Here is a 21,662-nt window from a genome sequence, read left to right as displayed (position 1 = left end):
ATTCATGGAGTGAGTTGTATGTTTTGCGATAGTCTGCCTCTGACAAGCAAGCAGAGGTGACATAGGCGCGAACACAGGAAGCTTGCAGCCCCTCGCTGCCTGCAGACACCGAGCAGCCACACTAGGAGGGCGGCCTAAGTCGTAGGCGAAATGTGCTCATTCGCTTGTGTGCGACGTCAAGCTCTAAATAAGGCTGTCACTAGCGTGAGCGTCGTGTAAAGTCGGAAAAGTCGCCTGCATGGGGGAGTGCCATGTTTGGGGAGCGTTTCATAGTATGCGCAGTGCTATGGAGACGCGGAAACTTGTTGTGGCCCAGTGTTTTGCAATTGGACGACAAGAGTGGTACACGGTAGTAAAGTGCGAGGCAGTGAGTTGGCATGAACAGTCGAGTGCACATTGGGGCTTGAGATGTGCTTGTTACCTCAGGTGCTGCGTGATTGTCGGCAAGGAGTGAAAACGGAGCAATTTGTGACTGTCCTTTCAATTTTAGACGTTAAATACAGACGGAATTTGTAGTCGTAATACTAGAGCATCGAAACTACTTGGAACTCTTGTGTATATGAACGTGTCCGCGCCTTTGTACACTGGTCCCTTCACCCCTACAGACCAACCAACCATCATGTCCGTGCACATCAGAGTAGGAAAGAATGGAAAACAGGGCAGTTTTGTTGCGCTTGGGGGCGTAGCTCAGTTGGTAGAGCGTTCGCTTTGCATGTGAAAGGTCCCGGGTTCAAGCCCCGGCGCCTCCATGTTTTGTGGACAGTGCATGGTAGGTGTTGGTCGCGGCGAGCCTTAAGACACGCAAGACGTTGCAAAGCCAGCGTCACAGACTCATATGATGTATACTGACGTAAGGAGAGCAAGACGTAAATGTGAGGACCGGCTGTTGTCGAGGTGTCAAATATGTCTTCGGTATAACGGCCTAACCTCAATGAAGTCTAGAGAGTGGACAACACGTTCGTCTTACTCAGAGCGGTGGCCGAACGCTATTTTCGACGTTGTGCGTGCCACTTTAATTTTGGCCAACTACGATTCGATACAGAATGCAGGAAACCTGAAAGACACCCTCACGGACACATAGAGAGTAGTGTTTGTCTGCGGAATAATGGGAGTGCAAGGGTCTGTGATATTGATATGGTTGTATGTAGCACTGTTCGTCATCAGGGGGCGTATCTCAGATGGTAGAGCGCTCGCTTAGCATGCGAGAGGTACTGGGATCGATACCCAGCGCCTCCAGAATTTTTAACACACCAACATGCGCACACTGCCATGCAAGTGGAATAATTCACAGCCAGCGAACGTGTCAAGGCAGATACGAGCGAACGATTAGCAGCCACAATTGGCAAGCGTGCTGCTACGCGCAGGAAGCACCCTCCTCCCACCTCTACACTTAATTTAGAAACAGTACAAGTCTTCCCTTAAGATTCTCAAACCTATGTCGGAAAGATCTGCCTTGCGCCGAGTTCACAATAATCCCACTGCTCATTCCCATTCTTTACGTGCAGTCGGCTGCTACTGGTGTTGCTAGTTGTGACTGCTGATGACAGATGCCGTAGCAATCAATTCATGGAGTGAGTTGTATGATTTGCGATAGTCTGCCTCTGACAAGCAAGCAGAGGTGACATAGGCGCGAACACAGGAAGCTTGCAGCCCCTCGCTGCCTGCAGACACCGAGCAGCCACACTAGGAGGGCGGCCTAAGTCGTAGGCGAAATGTGCTCATTCGCTTGTGTGCGACGTCAAGCTCTAAATAAGGCTGTCACTAGCGTGAGCGTTGCGTGAGCGTCGTGTAAAGTCGGAAAAGTCGCCTGCATGGGGGAGTGCCATGTTTGGGGAGCGTTTCATAGTATGCGCAGTGCTATGGAGACGCGGAAACTTGTTGTGGCCCAGTGTTTTGCAGTTGGACAAGAGTGGTACACGGTAGTAAAGTGCGAGGCAGTGAGTTGGCATGAACAGTCGAGTGCACATTGGGGCTTGAGATGTGCTTGTTACCTCAGGTGCTGCGTGATTGTCGACAAGGAGTGAAAACGGAGCAATTTGTGACTGTCCTTTCAATTTTAGACGTTAAATACAGACGGAATTTGTAGTCGTAATACTAGAGCATCGAAACTACTTGGAACTCTTGTGTATATGAACGTGTCCGCGCCTTTGTACACTGGTCCCTTCACCCCTACAGACCAACCAACCATCATGTCCGTGCACATCAGAGTAGGAAAGAATGGAAAACAGGGCAGTTTTGTTGCGCTTGGGGGCGTAGCTCAGTTGGTAGAGCGTTCGCTTTGCATGTGAAAGGTCCCGGGTTCAAGCCCCGGCGCCTCCATGTTTTGTGGACAGTGCATGGTAGGTGTTGGTCGCGGCGAGCCTTAAGACACGCAAGACGTTGCAAAGCCAGCGTCACAGACTCATATGATGTATACTGACGTAAGGAGAGCAAGACGTAAATGTGAGGACCGGCTGTTGTCGAGGTGTCAAATATGTCTTCGGTATAACGGCCTAACCTCAATGAAGTCTAGAGAGTGGACAACACGTTCGTCTTACTCAGAGCGGTGGCCGAACGCTATTTTCGACGTTGTGCGTGCCACTTTAATTTTGGCCAACTACGATTCGATACAGAATGCAGGAAACCTGAAAGACACCCTCACGGACACATAGAGAGTAGTGTTTGTCTGCGGAATAATGGGAGTACAAGGGTCTGTGATATTGATATGGTTGTATGTAGCACTGTTCGTCATCAGGGGGCGTAGCTCAGATGGTAGAGCGCTCGCTTAGCATGCGAGAGGTACTGGGATCGATACCCAGCGCCTCCAGAATTTTTAACACACCAACATGCGCACACTGCCATGCAAGTGGAATAATTCACAGCCAGCGAACGTGTCAAGGCAGATACGAGCGAACGATTAGCAGCCACAATTGGCAAGCGTGCTGCTACGCGCAGGAAGCACCCTCCTCCCACCTCTACACTTAATTTAGAAACAGTACAAGTCTTCCCTTAAGATTCTCAAACCTATGTCGGAAAGATCTGCCTTGCGCCGAGTTCACAATAATCCCACTGCTCATTCCCATTCTTTACGTGCAGTCGGCTGCTACTGGTGTTGCTAGTTGTGACTGCTGATGACAGATGCCGTAGCAATCAATTCATGGAGTGAGTTGTATGTTTTGCGATAGTCTGCCTCTGACAAGCAAGCAGAGGTGACATAGGCGCGAACACAGGAAGCTTGCAGCCCCTCGCTGCCTGCAGACACCGAGCAGCCACACTAGGAGGGCGGCCTAAGTCGTAGGCGAAATGTGCTCATTCGCTTGTGTGCGACGTCAAGCTCTAAATAAGGCTGTCACTAGCGTGAGCGTCGTGTAAAGTCGGAAAAGTCGCCTGCATGGGGGAGTGCCATGTTTGGGGAGCGTTTCATAGTATGCGCAGTGCTATGGAGACGCGGAAACTTGTTGTGGCCCAGTGTTTTGCAGTTGGACAAGAGTGGTACACGGTAGTAAAGTGCGAGGCAGTGAGTTGGCATGAACAGTCGAGTGCACATTGGGGCTTGAGATGTGCTTGTTACCTCAGGTGCTGCGTGATTGTCGACAAGGAGTGAAAACGGAGCAATTTGTGACTGTCCTTTCAATTTTAGACGTTAAATACAGACGGAATTTGTAGTCGTAATACTAGAGCATCGAAACTACTTGGAACTCTTGTGTATATGAACGTGTCCGCGCCTTTGTACACTGGTCCCTTCACCCCTACAGACCAACCAACCATCATGTCCGTGCACATCAGAGTAGGAAAGAATGGAAAACAGGGCAGTTTTGTTGCGCTTGGGGGCGTAGCTCAGTTGGTAGAGCGTTCGCTTTGCATGTGAAAGGTCCCGGGTTCAAGCCCCGGCGCCTCCATGTTTTGTGGACAGTGCATGGTAGGTGTTGGTCGCGGCGAGCCTTAAGACACGCAAGACGTTGCAAAGCCAGCGTCACAGACTCATATGATGTATACTGACGTAAGGAGAGCAAGACGTAAATGTGAGGACCGGCTGTTGTCGAGGTGTCAAATATGTCTTCGGTATAACGGCCTAACCTCAATGAAGTCTAGAGAGTGGACAACACGTTCGTCTTACTCAGAGCGGTGGCCGAACGCTATTTTCGACGTTGTGCGTGCCACTTTAATTTTGGCCAACTACGATTCGATACAGAATGCAGGAAACCTGAAAGACACCCTCACGGACACATAGAGAGTAGTGTTTGTCTGCGGAATAATGGGAGTGCAAGGGTCTGTGATATTGATATGGTTGTATGTAGCACTGTTCGTCATCAGGGGGCGTAGCTCAGATGGTAGAGCGCTCGCTTAGCATGCGAGAGGTACTGGGGTCGATACCCAGCGCCTCCAGAATTTTTAACACACCAACATGCGCACACTGCCATGCAAGTGGAATAATTCACAGCCAGCGAACGTGTCAAGGCAGATACGAGCGAACGATTAGCAGCCACAATTGGCAAGCGTGCTGCTACGCGCAGGAAGCACCCTCCTCCCACCTCTACACTTAATTTAGAAACAGTACAAGTCTTCCCTTAAGATTCTCAAACCTATGTCGGAAAGATCTGCCTTGCGCCGAGTTCACAATAATCCCACTGCTCATTCCCATTCTTTACGTGCAGTCGGCTGCTACTGGTGTTGCTAGTTGTGACTGCTGATGACAGATGCCGTAGCAATCAATTCATGGAGTGAGTTGTATGTTTTGCGATAGTCTGCCTCTGACAAGCAAGCAGAGGTGACATAGGCGCGAACACAGGAAGCTTGCAGCCCCTCGCTGCCTGCAGACACCGAGCAGCCACACTAGGAGGGCGGCCTAAGTCGTAGGCGAAATGTGCTCATTCGCTTGTGTGCGACGTCAAGCTCTAAATAAGGCTGTCACTAGCGTGAGCGTCGTGTAAAGTCGGAAAAGTCGCCTGCATGGGGGAGTGCCATGTTTGGGGAGCGTTTCATAGTATGCGCAGTGCTATGGAGACGCGGAAACTTGTTGTGGCCCAGTGTTTTGCAGTTGGACAAGAGTGGTACACGGTAGTAAAGTGCGAGGCAGTGAGTTGGCATGAACAGTCGAGTGCACATTGGGGCTTGAGATGTGCTTGTTACCTCAGGTGCTGCGTGATTGTCGACAAGGAGTGAAAACGGAGCAATTTGTGACTGTCCTTTCAATTTTAGACGTTAAATACAGACGGAATTTGTAGTCGTAATACTAGAGCATCGAAACTACTTGGAACTCTTGTGTATATGAACGTGTCCGCGCCTTTGTACACTGGTCCCTTCACCCCTACAGACCAACCAACCATCATGTCCGTGCACATCAGAGTAGGAAAGAATGGAAAACAGGGCAGTTTTGTTGCGCTTGGGGGCGTAGCTCAGTTGGTAGAGCGTTCGCTTTGCATGTGGAAGGTCCCGGGTTCAAGCCCCGGCGCCTCCATGTTTTGTGGACAGTGCATGGTAGGTGTTGGTCGCGGCGAGCCTTAAGACACGCAAGACGTTGCAAAGCCAGCGTCACAGACTCATATGATGTATACTGACGTAAGGAGAGCAAGACGTAAATGTGAGGACCGGCTGTTGTCGAGGTGTCAAATATGTCTTCGGTATAACGGCCTAACCTCAATGAAGTCTAGAGAGTGGACAACACGTTCGTCTTACTCAGAGCGGTGGCCGAACGCTATTTTCGACGTTGTGCGTGCCACTTTAATTTTGGCCAACTACGATTCGATACAGAATGCAGGAAACCTGAAAGACACCCTCACGGACACATAGAGAGTAGTGTTTGTCTGCGGAATAATGGGAGTGCAAGGGTCTGTGATATTGATATGGTTGTATGTAGCACTGTTCGTCATCAGGGGGCGTATCTCAGATGGTAGAGCGCTCGCTTAGCATGCGAGAGGTACTGGGATCGATACCCAGCGCCTCCAGAATTTTTAACACACCAACATGCGCACACTGCCATGCAAGTGGAATAATTCACAGCCAGCGAACGTGTCAAGGCAGATACGAGCGAACGATTAGCAGCCACAATTGGCAAGCGTGCTGCTACGCGCAGGAAGCACCCTCCTCCCACCTCTACACTTAATTTAGAAACAGTACAAGTCTTCCCTTAAGATTCTCAAACCTATGTCGGAAAGATCTGCCTTGCGCCGAGTTCACAATAATCCCACTGCTCATTCCCATTCTTTACGTGCAGTCGGCTGCTACTGGTGTTGCTAGTTGTGACTGCTGATGACAGATGCCGTAGCAATCAATTCATGGAGTGAGTTGTATGTTTTGCGATAGTCTGCCTCTGACAAGCAAGCAGAGGTGACATAGGCGCGAACACAGGAAGCTTGCAGCCCCTCGCTGCCTGCAGACACCGAGCAGCCACACTAGGAGGGCGGCCTAAGTCGTAGGCGAAATGTGCTCATTCGCTTGTGTGCGACGTCAAGCTCTAAATAAGGCTGTCACTAGCGTGAGCGTCGTGTAAAGTCGGAAAAGTCGCCTGCATGGGGGAGTGCCATGTTTGGGGAGCGTTTCATAGTATGCGCAGTGCTATGGAGACGCGGAAACTTGTTGTGGCCCAGTGTTTTGCAGTTGGACGACAAGAGTGGTACACGGTAGTAAAGTGCGAGGCAGTGAGTTGGCATGAACAGTCGAGTGCACATTGGGGCTTGAGATGTGCTTGTTACCTCAGGTGCTGCGTGATTGTCGACAAGGAGTGAAAACGGAGCAATTTGTGACTGTCCTTTCAATTTTAGACGTTAAATACAGACGGAATTTGTAGTCGTAATACTAGAGCATCGAAACTACTTGGAACTCTTGTGTATATGAACGTGTCCGCGCCTTTGTACACTGGTCCCTTCACCCCTACAGACCAACCAACCATCATGTCCGTGCACATCAGAGTAGGAAAGAATGGAAAACAGGGCAGTTTTGTTGCGCTTGGGGGCGTAGCTCAGTTGGTAGAGCGTTCGCTTTGCATGTGAAAGGTCCCGGGTTCAAGCCCCGGCGCCTCCATGTTTTGTGGACAGTGCATGGTAGGTGTTGGTCGCGGCGAGCCTTAAGACACGCAAGACGTTGCAAAGCCAGCGTCACAGACTCATATGATGTATACTGACGTAAGGAGAGCAAGACGTAAATGTGAGGACCGGCTGTTGTCGAGGTGTCAAATATGTCTTCGGTATAACGGCCTAACCTCAATGAAGTCTAGAGAGTGGACAACACGTTCGTCTTACTCAGAGCGGTGGCCGAACGCTATTTTCGACGTTGTGCGTGCCACTTTAATTTTGGCCAACTACGATTCGATACAGAATGCAGGAAACCTGAAAGACACCCTCACGGACACATAGAGAGTAGTGTTTGTCTGCGGAATAATGGGAGTGCAAGGGTCTGTGATATTGATATGGTTGTATGTAGCACTGTTCGTCATCAGGGGGCGTAGCTCAGATGGTAGAGCGCTCGCTTAGCATGCGAGAGGTACTGGGATCGATACCCAGCGCCTCCAGAATTTTTAACACACCAACATGCGCACACTGCCATGCAAGTGGAATAATTCACAGCCAGCGAACGTGTCAAGGCAGATACGAGCGAACGATTAGCAGCCACAATTGGCAAGCGTGCTGCTACGCGCAGGAAGCACCCTCCTCCCACCTCTACACTTAATTTAGAAACAGTACAAGTCTTCCCTTAAGATTCTCAAACCTATGTCGGAAAGATCTGCCTTGCGCCGAGTTCACAATAATCCCACTGCTCATTCCCATTCTTTACGTGCAGTCGGCTGCTACTGGTGTTGCTAGTTGTGACTGCTGATGACAGATGCCGTAGCAATCAATTCATGGAGTGAGTTGTATGTTTTGCGATAGTCTGCCTCTGACAAGCAAGCAGAGGTGACATAGGCGCGAACACAGGAAGCTTGCAGCCCCTCGCTGCCTGCAGACACCGAGCAGCCACACTAGGAGGGCGGCCTAAGTCGTAGGCGAAATGTGCTCATTCGCTTGTGTGCGACGTCAAGCTCTAAATAAGGCTGTCACTAGCGTGAGCGTCGTGTAAAGTCGGAAAAGTCGCCTGCATGGGGGAGTGCCATGTTTGGGGAGCGTTTCATAGTATGCGCAGTGCTATGGAGACGCGGAAACTTGTTGTGGCCCAGTGTTTTGCAGTTGGACAAGAGTGGTACACGGTAGTAAAGTGCGAGGCAGTGAGTTGGCATGAACAGTCGAGTGCACATTGGGGCTTGAGATGTGCTTGTTACCTCAGGTGCTGCGTGATTGTCGACAAGGAGTGAAAACGGAGCAATTTGTGACTTTCCTTTCAATTTTAGACGTTAAATACAGACGGAATTTGTAGTCGTAATACTAGAGCATCGAAACTACTTGGAACTCTTGTGTATATGAACGTGTCCGCGCCTTTGTACACTGGTCCCTTCACCCCTACAGACCAACCAACCATCATGTCCGTGCACATCAGAGTAGGAAAGAATGGAAAACAGAGCAGTTTTGTTGCGCTTGGGGGCGTAGCTCACGTCGCGCTTGAGACACGGAGCTATTCGGACGTGCTGAGAGCGCTGTTAACCGGTGTGTTTACGAGTTGTGATATTTGTGTTGTTTCTACTTTCTGTTGAACGTGCAGTGATTGTTTTTCCGTTTAATTGTGGTGTAGTTTCTAACCTTTTTGCTGTTATTATTTAGCGGCCTCGACCGCTTGTAAATTTCTGCTATGGCCAGGTTATTTCCCAGGAAATGTACCCTCCGTTTCGAATTTGAAAAGTCAACCCGTCACGTACAACCGACGTCACTGGAAATTCATGATTGGATAGTGGACGTTATTGGTATCAATTCTGATCAGGTGCACACTGCGTATTACGACATGGAGCAGTATTGTTTTTTTGTCAAATTACTGAACCCTGTGTTGCTGGATAAGGTACTCATGAAGCATGGCGGGCGAGTTGAGTTCCGACATCGGGATAACTCTGTAAGTACCGTTACCGTTTCTAATGCCGACGTAGAATATAAAAATGTACGTATTTTTAATCTGCCCCCAGAAGTTGAAAATTGTTATTTGAAAGATGTGTTAAGCAAGTATGGGGATGTCAAAGAGATTCGAAATGAACGCTGGTCTAGCCAGCATCGCCTGCAGTGTTTCAGTGGTGTTCGGTCAGTAGATATGCATGTGAAGGTCAATATTCCTTCCCATATTATGGTTTGCGACTACAGGGTTCAAGTTACGTACTCTGGTCAAACTTTGACGTGTCATATCTGCAATGAGAGTGGCCACATGCGTCAAGATTGTCCCAAACGAGTTTTCGTCTTAAAAAATTCCTTACAGCAACGGAAACGGTTAACGCTCGCGGAGATTATTACCGATAATCAAGCGGCAGAAAGTGCTACAGCCGGTGGTGCATCTGCGTTGCATGAACCGGAAGTCGTGCGCATTGAGGAATTTCCGACCCTGCCTCGGAAAAGTGCGGACGAACCGACACTTGCGACCGGAGACACTGCTACCAACAAACGGCGTAGGACTTATGACGGTAGTAGTTCTGAGGACGAAACCCACAGTACACCAGAATCAAAGAGACAAGACTCGCAGGAACGTAGATCTGATACTAAGTTCTTAAAAGGTCCCGTTCTCGTAGACGATTTTTCCTCTGACATGTCACATAGTGACATTTCAGCTGCTGTCGCGGCGTCGCAGGGGACGGATGGTCGGCCCTCCGACCAACCACAGCACCAGGTTCCGGTAGACCGATCGACATGTGAACAGCAGGTCGCTGCAGGGGTTCACCACGGCGTAGACAGTTGTGATGGTACACAGACCACACCTCTAGATGAGGATGCCGGACGGCCAACGGCGGCGGCTCGCGACACGGAACCACAACAGGAATGTTGTCATAACACGGAACGCGAACATAAACAGCAGTCGGTGTCGGAAAATGTCAACAAACCACTTCATGTGGAGTTTGATGACAAACGTGTTGATAGCGAAAGTACTTCCGCAGCTGGTTTGCCGCCGGAGGACACGCCGCGAGTGATTCCGGCCGTAGTGTCGGGACCGTCGTCGGCCGTTGACGTTCCCCATGACCCGCCCACGCCGCCGTCTGCCGAGATGGCTCATAGTGGGCGCCGCAGGAACAGAATCCAACCGAATGTGAACGTTGTCCGAAAGAAAACTAAGAATAAAGATGCCGGGGGCAAACACAACGAGCATGACTTGGCTTTACAACCGGATACGCAAATGGAATGGCATGACGATCCGACCGTTGGCGATGTTTAATTTATCCCTCTTCCTGCATAGGTCTCAGTATGTCACAGGCTTATAAAATAACAACGTTAAATATTAACAAGATCCGATCTGACGTCAAGGTACGTGCTCTACAACAATATCTTTACGAGTCGGATACAGACGTCGCCCTTTTACAAGAGGTGGCCTTGCAGCAAATAAACCTTACCGGTTTTGTTGCACTAATGAATTCTTCCCCGGAAACGAACGTGGGGGCTGCCGTCTTAATTCGGGAAGGTATTCCAGTTGCCCACATTGAAAGATTAGAATCCGGTCGAGGACTGAGTGTCAATATTTTTGGCGTTACTGTTATTAATTTGTACGCGCCTTCCGGGAGTACTCGTAGAGCTGACAGAGCACGCTTTTATAAGGAAGATATCATTTATTTACTGCGGAACAATCCTACGCAGCTGATCATTGGAGGTGATTTTAATTGTGTATTGTCCAGAAAAGATCAGACACCAAATTTTAATTATTCACCTGATTTAAACCGTCTTGTTTATGATCTTAAACTCAAAGATACCTGGGAAGCTCGGTACCCAACTTTAGTGAGGTACACACACATCGTTGGCAATTCCTGTAGCAGGATCGACAGGATTTATGTGTCTGATAATTTAGCAACTCACTTATTAAATGTAGAAACTATTCCTACCAGCTTCTCAGACCACAGTGGCGTGGTTGCGTGTATCAACTTACAACAACAACCCACGCGCTGGTTTAAAAATCAGTGGCATCTTAATCTTTCATTATTAACCGACTCCGATCTGGAGGAGGCCGTCAGGCGTGCTTGGGACCAGTGCCTCCGCACTATTCATGCCTTCCCTAGCATTATAGCATGGTGGACCTATAAAGCGAAGCCCAAACTGCGCAGGGTTCTTATGTCCTTTGGTATTGAACGGGCTACTGGAATTCGCAGGACAATGGAATTTTATTACTCCGTATTAAGAGATTTGTATGACAGAGCGGATGCCACGGCTACTAGAATAGGGGAAATTCAGAGAATGAAAGCTAAATTACTCAGTCTGAAACGGGAGCAGTTAGAAGGACTAAAGGTTCGATCTAAAGTTAAATCAGTACGCGCAGACGAAACGGTGGCCTTGTATCACCTTGTCAAGCACGCGAAGAATAGAAGGAGGGCTTTCATTGCTGAACTTAAACTCGAAGATGGCACGACGGTCACAAATCAACGCGATATCGTCAGAGAACTTTACAGCTACTTTGTCAGGACTTATACTTCAAACGCTCCCCATGCAGACAGCGCTTCTCAACTCCTTGACGTTCTTTCTTCGAGGATAACTGCAGACGAAAGTGACAGTCTTTCTTCGGGTTTCAGTCACGAAGACGTTTTCGTCATCATCTGCAGTTCCCCTACTAACAAGTCCCCTGGGCCTGACGGCCTTCCCATTGAATTTTATAAACAGTTCTGGCACATACTAGGAGAGAAGATCACAGACATGGTGAACGAGGTCTTGCAGGGGCAGTCTGTTCCAGGAGAGTTTAAGGAATGTAAAATTGTTCTACTCCCTAAGACCAGAGGTGGAAAATCTGTAACAAATCTTCGGCCGATATCACTACTGAATTCCGATTACAAGATTGTAGCTCGTGCAGTTAAGATGAGGTTTCTGCCGCTCACTTCCAACCTACTTTGCAAACAGCAGACATGTGCTTTTCGGCGGACTATACTGCAAACGGTCGCCTTTTATAGGGATATTATTGCGTTAGCTGACGCCAGCAACGTAAGATGTGGTCTGCTCTTTCTCGATTTTTTTAGGGCATTTGATCTTGTCAATCACACGTACCTACTAGAGACACTGCGGCGCTTGGGCTTTTTACCGTCCGCGATCGCAATGATAAAGAATGTGGCCATCGGAATCACTGCAAAAATTTCCGTAAATTCGCAACTCACGCAACGGCTCCTAATCGACAGAGGTGTCCCTCAGGGCAGCCCGTTGTCGATGTTGCTGTTCGTCATTTCGCTCGAGCCGCTCCTCACGCACCTGCAGGCGAAGCTTAGTGGTTTAACGATCTCAGGAGTGAAGTCCGTAACAGGAGCCTATGCGGATGATGTTGGGATTGTTATCAGAGATGAGTCTGACGTCACTGAGCTTGAAGCTGTCCTCAAGACCTACTGTCAGGCGTCTGGAGCACACATAAATGAACAGAAAAGCAAGTTTTTAAATCTGCGAGGCCTTGATCGTCTTCCAATTTCATGTGCCACACACGTCAGTGCACTTAAAGCTCTAGGGATAGTGTTGAAGGCGTCAACATTAAACATGACGGCAGCGAACTGGAGGGATGTGGCTCACAAAATCAACGGTGCAGTAATTGATAACTACCACAGAAGTCTGAACCAATTTGACAGAATTACATTGATTAATACGTGTGTTTTATCTAAGGCCTTCTACACGGCGCAGGTTCTTCCTCTTCCTGCAGGAGTGGCTCAAAATATCATGTCAAAAGTTACGAATTTTCTATGGAAAGGCGAGATCTTTCGTGTATCTGCACGAACAGCAGCGCTACACTCTACGCATGGAGGGATGGGATTGGTTGACATACGGAGCAAAGCACTGGCTCTGTACGTGTCACGTACGGCGGAAATCATACAGAAGGAACCTCATGGTCTTACGGCACAGTTATTTCATGCTGTCCGGCCACACAGTCTTGAACCTCCGCTGAATGTTCAACCTATTTGTTACCGGCTTAAACATATCAGAGAGTATTATCTCGAGTATAGCTACCTTAGTCACCAGTTACGGCAAACTCAGTCTTTAACGGCAAAAGCAATTTTGGCGGAAAGGAGGGAACACGAAAGCCAGAATCCGATTGTTAACAAATATAGTGGAGTAAAATGGGATACAGTATGGCGAAACGTTGGTTCCACTGTTTTGAGCTCGGATGCTCGTACTGCGTGGTACAAAGCAGTCAATAATATAATAAGTACCAATGAGCGACTCCACCGGATAGGACTGAGTGCTACCGACCTCTGTCTTCACTGCGACCTCCTAGATACCGTGCTGCACAGATGCACCTGTGGGGAACGTCTCCACAACTGGAACTGGATTCAGCGACAAGTCGCACTTATCACTCGCAGTGTTCCCGCAAATGTCCAGGCGAAGATGATCTATCGACCTGATTTTAAGTTTTACCCACAGACGAAAAATAACGCTGTGATCTGGTTACTGGGTAATTATTCTAGTTATATCTTTAACAAACTTGGCGATGATGATCCTGTCCAATTCAAAATGCATATGGCAATCGAATTTCACAAAACACTTCAATACAAGAATCATGGCAAGAACTTTGGAAATATGCTTAAAATTGTCTTCGAGAAAATGGGAATAGGGTAGTGTACCGGGTATGTGGGGGTGAATTGGGACACGGAGCACCTGTAGTGCCGCGAAGAGGCCCCACTGCTTCTGCGCCGTGTCCTGACTTCAGCCACTGCGCCTCGGTACCTCCCTCCAACGGTGAACATGGATCAGCGGACTACACTTGGATCCGAGATGAGATGAATAATGTTTTTTCTTTCTTCTTGAAAAAATTGTTCACGGTGCTCCCCAAAGGAGGGGATTTGTTTATTTTTTCTTAAAAAAAAATAAAGAGTAAAAATAAGAAAAAAAAAACAAAAAAAAAGTGGTAGAGCACTGGTCAAAAAAAATAAAAAAAAGTGGTTAAGGAAAAAAAAAAGAAAAAAAAATAGCTCAGTTGGGAGAGCGTTAGACTGAAGATCTAAAGGTCCCTGGTTCGATCCCGGGTTTCGGCATGCATTCGTTTTGAAGCTGACGCCAATGGAATTGCTCTGAGTTTGTGATAATGTAACTACCGCCGAGAACAAAAGTGACTCCCTCCTGTAGCTGTTCTGGTTGTCTAGTGCATGCCATAAGAGGAACACAGTAGGCAACTGCCTGGGATATTTTTAACAAAAAAAAAAAAAAAAAAATGGTGTAACGGTTAGCACTCTGGACTCTGAATCCAGCGATCCGAGTTCGAATCTCGGTGGAACCTTCGTTTAGTCTAAATTTTCTGTAATAAGCGTTTCTCGCCGAGCAAGTAGCAGCGATAGGCTCAGGGATTTAGTTTCTACGTTTGTGTAAAAAACGAGACGTCTGTGAAACTGTTGAATATTGGTGCGACTATGAAAAAAAAAAAGAAAAAAAAAAAAAAAAAAAAAGTTGGTAGAGCGTTCGCTTTGCATGTGAAAGGTCCCGGGTTCAAGCCCCGGCGCTTCCATGTTTTGTGGACAGTGCATGGTAGGTGTTGGTCGCGGCGAGCCTTAAGACACGCAAGACGTTGCAAAGCCAGCGTCACAGACTCATATGATGTATACTGACGTAAGGAGAGCAAGACGTAAATGTGAGGACCGGCTGTTGTCGAGGTGTCAAATATGTCTTCGGTATAACGGCCTAACCTCAATGAAGTCTAGAGAGTGGACAACACGTTCGTCTTACTCAGAGCGGTGGCCGAACGCTATTTTCGACGTTGTGCGTGCCACTTTAATTTTGGCCAACTACGATTCGATACAGAATGCAGGAAACCTGAAAAACACCCTCACGGACACATAGAGAGTAGTGTTTGTCTGCGGAATAATGGGAGTGCAAGGGTCTGTGATATTGATATGGTTGTATGTAGCACTGTTCGTCATCAGGGGGCGTAGCTCAGATGGTAGAGCGCTCGCTTAGCATGCGAGAGGTACTGGGATCGATACCCAGCGCCTCCAGAATTTTTAACACACCAACATGCGCACACTGCCATGCAAGTGGAATAATTCACAGCCAGCGAACGTGTCAAGGCAGATACGAGCGAACGATTAGCAGCCACAATTGGCAAGCGTGCTGCTACGCGCAGGAAGCACCCTCCTCCCACCTCTACACTTGATTTAGAAACAGTACAAGTCTTCCCTTAAGATTCTCAAACCTATGTCGGAAAGATCTGCCTTGCGCCGAGTTCACAATAATCCCACTGCACATTCCCATTCTTTACGTGCAGTCGGCTGCTACTGGTGTTGCTAGTTGTGACTGCTGATGACAGATGCCGTAGCAATCAATTCATGGAGTGAGTTGTATGTTTTGCGATAGTCTGCCTCTGACAAGCAAGCAGAGGTGACATAGGCGCGAACACAGGAAGCTTGCAGCCCCTCGCTGCCTGCAGACACCGAGCAGCCACACTAGGAGGGCGGCCTAAGTCGTAGGCGAAATGTGCTCATTCGCTTGTGTGCGACGTCAAGCTCTAAATAAGGCTGTCACTAGCGTGAGCGTCGTGTAAAGTCGGAAAAGTCGCCTGCATGGGGGAGTGCCATGTTTGGGGAGCGTTTCATAGTATGCGCAGTGCTATGGAGACGCGGAAACTTGTTGTGGCCCAGTGTTTTGCAGTTGGACAAGAGTGGTACACGGTAGTAAAGTGCGAGGCAGTGAGTTGGCATGAACAGTCGAGTGCACATTGGGGCTTGAGATGTGCTTGTTACCTCAGGTGCTGCGTGATTGTCGACAAGGAGTGAAAACGGAGCAATTTGTGACTGTCCTTTCAATTTTAGACGTTAAATACAGACGGAATTTGTAGTCGTAATACTAGAGCATCGAAACTACTTGGAACTCTTGTGTATATGAACGTGTCCGCGCCTTTGCACACTGGTCCCTTCACCCCTACAGACCAACCAACCATCATGTCCGTGCACATCAGAGTAGGAAAGAATGGAAAACAGGGCAGTTTTGTTGCGCTTGGGGGCGTAGCTCAGTTGGTAGAGCGTTCGCTTTGCATGTGAAAGGTCCCGGGTTCAAGCCCCGGCGCCTCCATGTTTTGTGGACAGTGCATGGTAGGTGTTGGTCGCGGCGAGCCTTAAGACACGCAAGACGTTGCAAAGCCAGCGTCACAGACTCATATGATGTATACTGACGTAAGGAGAGCAAGACGTAAATGTGAGGACCGGCTGTTGTCGAGGTGTCAAATATGTCTTCGGTATAACGGCCTAACCTCAATGAAGTCTAGAGAGTGGACAACACGTTCGTCTTACTCAGAGCGGTGGCCGAACGCTATTTTCGACGTTGTGCGTGCCACTTTAATTTTGGCCAACTACGATTCGATACAGAATGCAGGAAACCTGAAAGACACCCTCACGGACACATAGAGAGTAGTGTTTGTCTGCGGAATAATGGGAGTGCAAGGGTCTGTGATATTGATATGGTTGTATGTAGCACTGTTCGTCATCAGGGGGCGTAGCTCAGATGGTAGAGCGCTCGCTTAGCATGCGAGAGGTACTGGGATCGATACCCAGCGCCTCCAGAATTTTTAACACACCAACATGCGCACACTGCCATGCAAGTGGAATAATTCACAGCCAGCGAACGTGTCAAGGCAGATACAAGCGAACGATTAGCAGCCACAATTGGCAAGCGTGCTGCTACGCGCAGGAAGCACCCTCCTCCCACCTCTACACTTAATTTAGAAACAGTACAAGTCTTCCCTTAAGATTCTCAAACCTATGTCGGAAAGATCTGCCTTGCGCCGAGTTCACAATAATCCCACTGCTCATTCCCATTCTTTACGTGCAGTCGGCTGCTACTGGTGTTGCTAGTTGTGACTGCTGATGACAGATGCCGTAGCAATCAATTCATGGAGTGAGTTGTATGTTTTGCGATAGTCTGCCTCTGACAAGCAAGCAGAGGTGACATAGGCGCGAACACAGGAAGCTTGCAGCCCCTCGCTGCCTGCAGACACCGAGCAGCCACACTAGGAGGGCGGCCTAAGTCGTAGGCGAAATGTGCTCATTCGCTTGTGTGCGACGTCAAGCTCTAAATAAGGCTGTCACTAGCGTGAGCGTTGCGTGAGCGTCGTGTAAAGTCGGATAAGTCGCCTGCATGGGGGAGTGCCATGTTTGGGGAGCGTTTCATAGTATGCGCAGTGCTATGGAGACGCGGAAACTTGTTGTGGCCCAGTGTTTTGCAGTTGGACAAGAGTGGTACACGGTAGTAAAGTGCGAGGCAGTGAGTTGGCATGAACAGTCGAGTGCACATTGGGGCTTGAGATGTGCTTGTTACCTCAGGTGCTGCGTGATTGTCGACAAGGAGTGAAAACGGAGCAATTTGTGACTGTCCTTTCAATTTTAGACGTTAAATACAGACGGAATTTGTAGTCGTAATACTAGAGCATCGAAACTACTTGGAACTCTTGTGTATATGAACGTGTCCGCGCCTTTGTACACTGGTCCCTTCACCCCTACAGACCAACCAACCATCATGTCCGTGCACATCAGAGTAGGAAAGAATGGAAAACAGGGCAGTTTTGTTGCGCTTGGGGTCGTAGCTCAGTTGGTAGAGCGTTCGCTTTGCATGTGAAAGGTCCCGGGTTCAAGCCCCGGCGCCTCCATGTTTTGTGGACAGTGCATGGTAGGTGTTGGTCGCGGCGAGCCTTAAGACACGCAAGACGTTGCAAAGCCAGCGTCACAGACTCATATGATGTATACTGACGTAAGGAGAGCAAGACGTAAATGTGAGGACCGGCTGTTGTCGAGGTGTCAAATATGTCTTCGGTATAACGGCCTAACCTCAATGAAGTCTAGAGAGTGGACAACACGTTCGTCTTACTCAGAGCGGTGGCCGAACGCTATTTTCGACGTTGTGCGTGCCACTTTAATTTTGGCCAACTACGATTCGATACAGAATGCAGGAAACCTGAAAGACACCCTCACGGACACATAGAGAGTAGTGTTTGTCTGCGGAATAATGGGAGTGCAAGGGTCTGTGATATTGATATGGTTGTATGTAGCACTGTTCGTCATCAGGGGGCGTAGCTCAGATGGTAGAGCGCTCGCTTAGCATGCGAGAGGTACTGAGATCGATACCCAGCGCCTCCAGAATTTTTAACACACCAACATGCGCACACTGCCATGCAAGTGGAATAATTCACAGCCAGCGAACGTGTCAAGGCAGATACGAGCGAACGATTAGCAGCCACAATTGGCAAGCGTGCTGCTACGCGCAGGAAGCACCCTCCTCCCACCTCTACACTTAATTTAGAAACAGTACAAGTCTTCCCTTAAGATTCTCAAACCTATGTCGGAAAGATCTGCCTTGCGCCGAGTTCACAATAATCCCACTGCTCATTCCCATTCTTTACGTGCAGTCGGCTGCTACTGGTGTTGCTAGTTGTGACTGCTGATGACAGATGCCGTAGCAATCAATTCATGGAGTGAGTTGTATGTTTTGCGATAGTCTGCCTCTGACAAGCAAGCAGAGGTGACATAGGCGCGAACACAGGAAGCTTGCAGCCCCTCGCTGCCTGCAGACACCGAGCAGCCACACTAGGAGGGCGGCCTAAGTCGTAGGCGAAATGTGCTCATTCGCTTGTGTGCGACGTCAAGCTCTAAATAAGGCTGTCACTAGCGTGAGCGTCGTGTAAAGTCGGAAAAGTCGCCTGCATGGGGGAGTGCCATGTTTGGGGAGCGTTTCATAGTATGCGCAGTGCTATGGAGACGCGGAAACTTGTTGTGGCCCAGTGTTTTGCAGTTGGACGACAAGAGTGGTACACGGTAGTAAAGTGCGAGGCAGTGAGTTGGCATGAACAGTCGAGTGCACATTGGGGCTTGAGATGTGCTTGTTACCTCAGGTGCTGCGTGATTGTCGACAAGGAGTGAAAACGGAGCAATTTGTGACTGTCCTTTCAATTTTAGACGTTAAATACAGACGGAATTTGTAGTCGTAATACTAGAGCATCGAAACTACTTGGAACTCTTGTGTATATGAACGTGTCCGCGCCTTTGTACACTGGTCCCTTCACCCCTACAGACCAACCAACCATCATGTCCGTGCACATCAGAGTAGGAAAGAATGGAAAACAGGGCAGTTTTGTTGCGCTTGGGGGCGTAGCTCAGTTGGTAGAGCGTTCGCTTTGCATGTGAAAGGTCCCGGGTTCAAGCCCCGGCGCCTCCATGTTTTGTGGACAGTGCATGGTAGGTGTTGGTCGCGGCGAGCCTTAAGACACGCAAGACGTTGCAAAGCCAGCGTCACAGACTCATATGATGTATACTGACGTAAGGAGAGCAAGACGTAAATGTGAGGACCGGCTGTTGTCGAGGTGTCAAATATGTCTTCGGTATAACGGCCTAACCTCAATGAAGTCTAGAGAGTGGACAACACGTTCGTCTTACTCAGAGCGGTGGCCGAACGCTATTTTCGACGTTGTGCGTGCCACTTTAATTTTGGCCAACTACGATTCGATACAGAATGCAGGAAACCTGAAAGACACCCTCACGGACACATAGAGAGTAGTGTTTGTCTGCGGAATAATGGGAGTGCAAGGGTCTGTGATATTGATATGGTTGTATGTAGCACTGTTCGTCATCAGGGGGCGTAGCTCAGATGGTAGAGCGCTCGCTTAGCATGCGAGAGGTACTGGGATCGATACCCAGCGCCTCCAGAATTTTTAACACACCAACATGCGCACACTGCCATGCAAGTGGAATAATTCACAGCCAGCGAACGTGTCAAGGCAGATACGAGCGAACGATTAGCAGCCACAATTGGCAAGCGTGCTGCTACGCGCAGGAAGCACCCTCCTCCCACCTCTACACTTAATTTAGAAACAGTACAAGTCTTCCCTTAAGATTCTCAAACCTATGTCGGAAAGATCTGCCTTGCGCCGAGTTCACAATAATCCCACTGCTCATTCCCATTCTTTACGTGCAGTCGGCTGCTACTGGTGTTGCTAGTTGTGACTGCTGATGACAGATGCCGTAGCAATCAATTCATGGAGTGAGTTGTATGATTTGCGATAGTCTGCCTCTGACAAGCAAGCAGAGGTGACATAGGCGCGAACACAGGAAGCTTGCAGCCCCTCGCTGCCTGCAGACACCGAGCAGCCACACTAGGAGGGCGGCCTAAGTCGTAGGCGAAATGTGCTCATTCGCTTGTGTGCGACGTCAAGCTCTAAATAAGGCTGTCACTAGCGTGAGCGTTGCGTGAGCGTCGTGTAAAGTCGGAAAAGTCGCCTGCATGGGGGAGTGCCATGTTTGGGGAGCGTTTCATAGTATGCGCAGTGCTATGGAGACGCGGAAACTTGTTGTGGCCCAGTGTTTTGCAGTTGGACAAGAGTGGTACACGGTAGTAAAGTGCGAGGCAGTGAGTTGGCATGAACAGTCGAGTGCACATTGGGGCTTGAGATGTGCTTGTTACCTCAGGTGCTGCGTGATTGTCGACAAGGAGTGAAAACGGAGCAATTTGTGACTGTCCTTTCAATTTTAGACGTTAAATACAGACGGAATTTGTAGTCGTAATACTAGAGCATCGAAACTACTTGGAACTCTTGTGTATATGAACGTGTCCGCGCCTTTGTACACTGGTCCCTTCACCCCTACAGACCAACCAACCATCATGTCCGTGCACATCAGAGTAGGAAAGAATGGAAAACAGGGCAGTTTTGTTGCGCTTGGGGGCGTAGCTCAGTTGGTAGAGCGTTCGCTTTGCATGTGAAAGGTCCCGGGTTCAAGCCCCGGCGCCTCCATGTTTTGTGGACAGTGCATGGTAGGTGTTGGTCGCGGCGAGCCTTAAGACACGCAAGACGTTGCAAAGCCAGCGTCACAGACTCATATGATGTATACTGACGTAAGGAGAGCAAGACGTAAATGTGAGGACCGGCTGTTGTCGAGGTGTCAAATATGTCTTCGGTATAACGGCCTAACCTCAATGAAGTCTAGAGAGTGGACAACACGTTCGTCTTACTCAGAGCGGTGGCCGAACGCTATTTTCGACGTTGTGCGTGCCACTTTAATTTTGGCCAACTACGATTCGATACAGAATGCAGGAAACCTGAAAGACACGCTCACGGACACATAGAGAGTAGTGTTTGTCTGCGGAATAATGGGAGTGCAAGGGTCTGTGATATTGATATGGTTGTATGTAGCACTGTTCGTCATCAGGGGGCGTAGCTCAGATGGTAGAGCGCTCGCTTAGCATGCGAGAGGTACTGGGATCGATACCCAGCGCCTCCAGAATTTTTAACACACCAACATGCGCACACTGCCATGCAAGTGGAATAATTCACAGCCAGCGAACGTGTCAAGGCAGATACGAGCGAACGATTAGCAGCCACAATTGGCAAGCGTGCTGCTACGCGCAGGAAGCACCCTCCTCCCACCTCTACACTTAATTTAGAAACAGTACAAGTCTTCCCTTAAGATTCTCAAACCTATGTCGGAAAGATCTGCCTTGCGCCGAGTTCACAATAATCCCACTGCTCATTCCCATTCTTTACGTGCAGTCGGCTGCTACTGGTGTTGCTAGTTGTGACTGCTGATGACAGATGCCGTAGCAATCAATTCATGGAGTGAGTTGTATGTTTTGCGATAGTCTGCCTCTGACAAGCAAGCAGAGGTGACATAGGCGCGAACACAGGAAGCTTGCAGCCCCTCGCTGCCTGCA

The 21,662-nt window shown here is 48.9% G+C and overlaps 19 non-coding genes across 19 annotated transcripts; all 19 read left to right on the top strand.

Annotated features, from left to right (window-relative positions):
- The first annotated feature begins 676 nt into the window (after positions 1–676).
- Positions 677–749, top strand: Trnaa-ugc (transfer RNA alanine (anticodon UGC)). Its single transcript has one exon. It is a non-coding gene; the product is annotated as a tRNA-Ala (tRNA).
- Positions 750–1,163: 414 nt separating this feature from the next.
- Trnaa-agc (transfer RNA alanine (anticodon AGC)) lies at positions 1,164–1,236 on the top strand. The gene has a single exon. It is a non-coding gene; the product is annotated as a tRNA-Ala (tRNA).
- Positions 1,237–2,246: 1,010 nt separating this feature from the next.
- Positions 2,247–2,319, top strand: Trnaa-ugc (transfer RNA alanine (anticodon UGC)). Its single transcript has one exon. It is a non-coding gene; the product is annotated as a tRNA-Ala (tRNA).
- Positions 2,320–2,733: 414 nt separating this feature from the next.
- On the top strand, positions 2,734–2,806 carry Trnaa-agc (transfer RNA alanine (anticodon AGC)). Its single transcript has one exon. It is a non-coding gene; the product is annotated as a tRNA-Ala (tRNA).
- Positions 2,807–3,805: 999 nt separating this feature from the next.
- Trnaa-ugc (transfer RNA alanine (anticodon UGC)) lies at positions 3,806–3,878 on the top strand. The gene has a single exon. It is a non-coding gene; the product is annotated as a tRNA-Ala (tRNA).
- A 414-nt stretch (positions 3,879–4,292) lies between these two features.
- On the top strand, positions 4,293–4,365 carry Trnaa-agc (transfer RNA alanine (anticodon AGC)). Its single transcript has one exon. It is a non-coding gene; the product is annotated as a tRNA-Ala (tRNA).
- A 999-nt stretch (positions 4,366–5,364) lies between these two features.
- Positions 5,365–5,437, top strand: Trnaa-ugc (transfer RNA alanine (anticodon UGC)). Its single transcript has one exon. It is a non-coding gene; the product is annotated as a tRNA-Ala (tRNA).
- Positions 5,438–5,851: 414 nt separating this feature from the next.
- Trnaa-agc (transfer RNA alanine (anticodon AGC)) lies at positions 5,852–5,924 on the top strand. The gene has a single exon. It is a non-coding gene; the product is annotated as a tRNA-Ala (tRNA).
- A 1,002-nt stretch (positions 5,925–6,926) lies between these two features.
- Positions 6,927–6,999, top strand: Trnaa-ugc (transfer RNA alanine (anticodon UGC)). The gene has a single exon. It is a non-coding gene; the product is annotated as a tRNA-Ala (tRNA).
- Positions 7,000–7,413: 414 nt separating this feature from the next.
- On the top strand, positions 7,414–7,486 carry Trnaa-agc (transfer RNA alanine (anticodon AGC)). The gene has a single exon. It is a non-coding gene; the product is annotated as a tRNA-Ala (tRNA).
- A 7,412-nt stretch (positions 7,487–14,898) lies between these two features.
- Trnaa-agc (transfer RNA alanine (anticodon AGC)) lies at positions 14,899–14,971 on the top strand. Its single transcript has one exon. It is a non-coding gene; the product is annotated as a tRNA-Ala (tRNA).
- Positions 14,972–15,970: 999 nt separating this feature from the next.
- Positions 15,971–16,043, top strand: Trnaa-ugc (transfer RNA alanine (anticodon UGC)). The gene has a single exon. It is a non-coding gene; the product is annotated as a tRNA-Ala (tRNA).
- Positions 16,044–16,457: 414 nt separating this feature from the next.
- Positions 16,458–16,530, top strand: Trnaa-agc (transfer RNA alanine (anticodon AGC)). The gene has a single exon. It is a non-coding gene; the product is annotated as a tRNA-Ala (tRNA).
- Positions 16,531–17,540: 1,010 nt separating this feature from the next.
- Trnaa-ugc (transfer RNA alanine (anticodon UGC)) lies at positions 17,541–17,613 on the top strand. Its single transcript has one exon. It is a non-coding gene; the product is annotated as a tRNA-Ala (tRNA).
- Positions 17,614–18,027: 414 nt separating this feature from the next.
- On the top strand, positions 18,028–18,100 carry Trnaa-agc (transfer RNA alanine (anticodon AGC)). The gene has a single exon. It is a non-coding gene; the product is annotated as a tRNA-Ala (tRNA).
- A 1,002-nt stretch (positions 18,101–19,102) lies between these two features.
- Positions 19,103–19,175, top strand: Trnaa-ugc (transfer RNA alanine (anticodon UGC)). Its single transcript has one exon. It is a non-coding gene; the product is annotated as a tRNA-Ala (tRNA).
- A 414-nt stretch (positions 19,176–19,589) lies between these two features.
- Positions 19,590–19,662, top strand: Trnaa-agc (transfer RNA alanine (anticodon AGC)). The gene has a single exon. It is a non-coding gene; the product is annotated as a tRNA-Ala (tRNA).
- A 1,010-nt stretch (positions 19,663–20,672) lies between these two features.
- Trnaa-ugc (transfer RNA alanine (anticodon UGC)) lies at positions 20,673–20,745 on the top strand. The gene has a single exon. It is a non-coding gene; the product is annotated as a tRNA-Ala (tRNA).
- Positions 20,746–21,159: 414 nt separating this feature from the next.
- On the top strand, positions 21,160–21,232 carry Trnaa-agc (transfer RNA alanine (anticodon AGC)). Its single transcript has one exon. It is a non-coding gene; the product is annotated as a tRNA-Ala (tRNA).
- The last annotated feature ends 430 nt before the right edge of the window (positions 21,233–21,662 follow it).

The sequence above is a fragment of the Schistocerca nitens genome, chromosome 10 (genome assembly GCF_023898315.1).
Source record: "Schistocerca nitens isolate TAMUIC-IGC-003100 chromosome 10, iqSchNite1.1, whole genome shotgun sequence".
NCBI classification, from domain to species: domain Eukaryota; kingdom Metazoa; phylum Arthropoda; class Insecta; order Orthoptera; family Acrididae; genus Schistocerca; species Schistocerca nitens.
The sequence above is the reverse complement of the archived record's forward strand: the minus strand, read 5'-3'. Positions and strand labels throughout refer to the sequence as shown.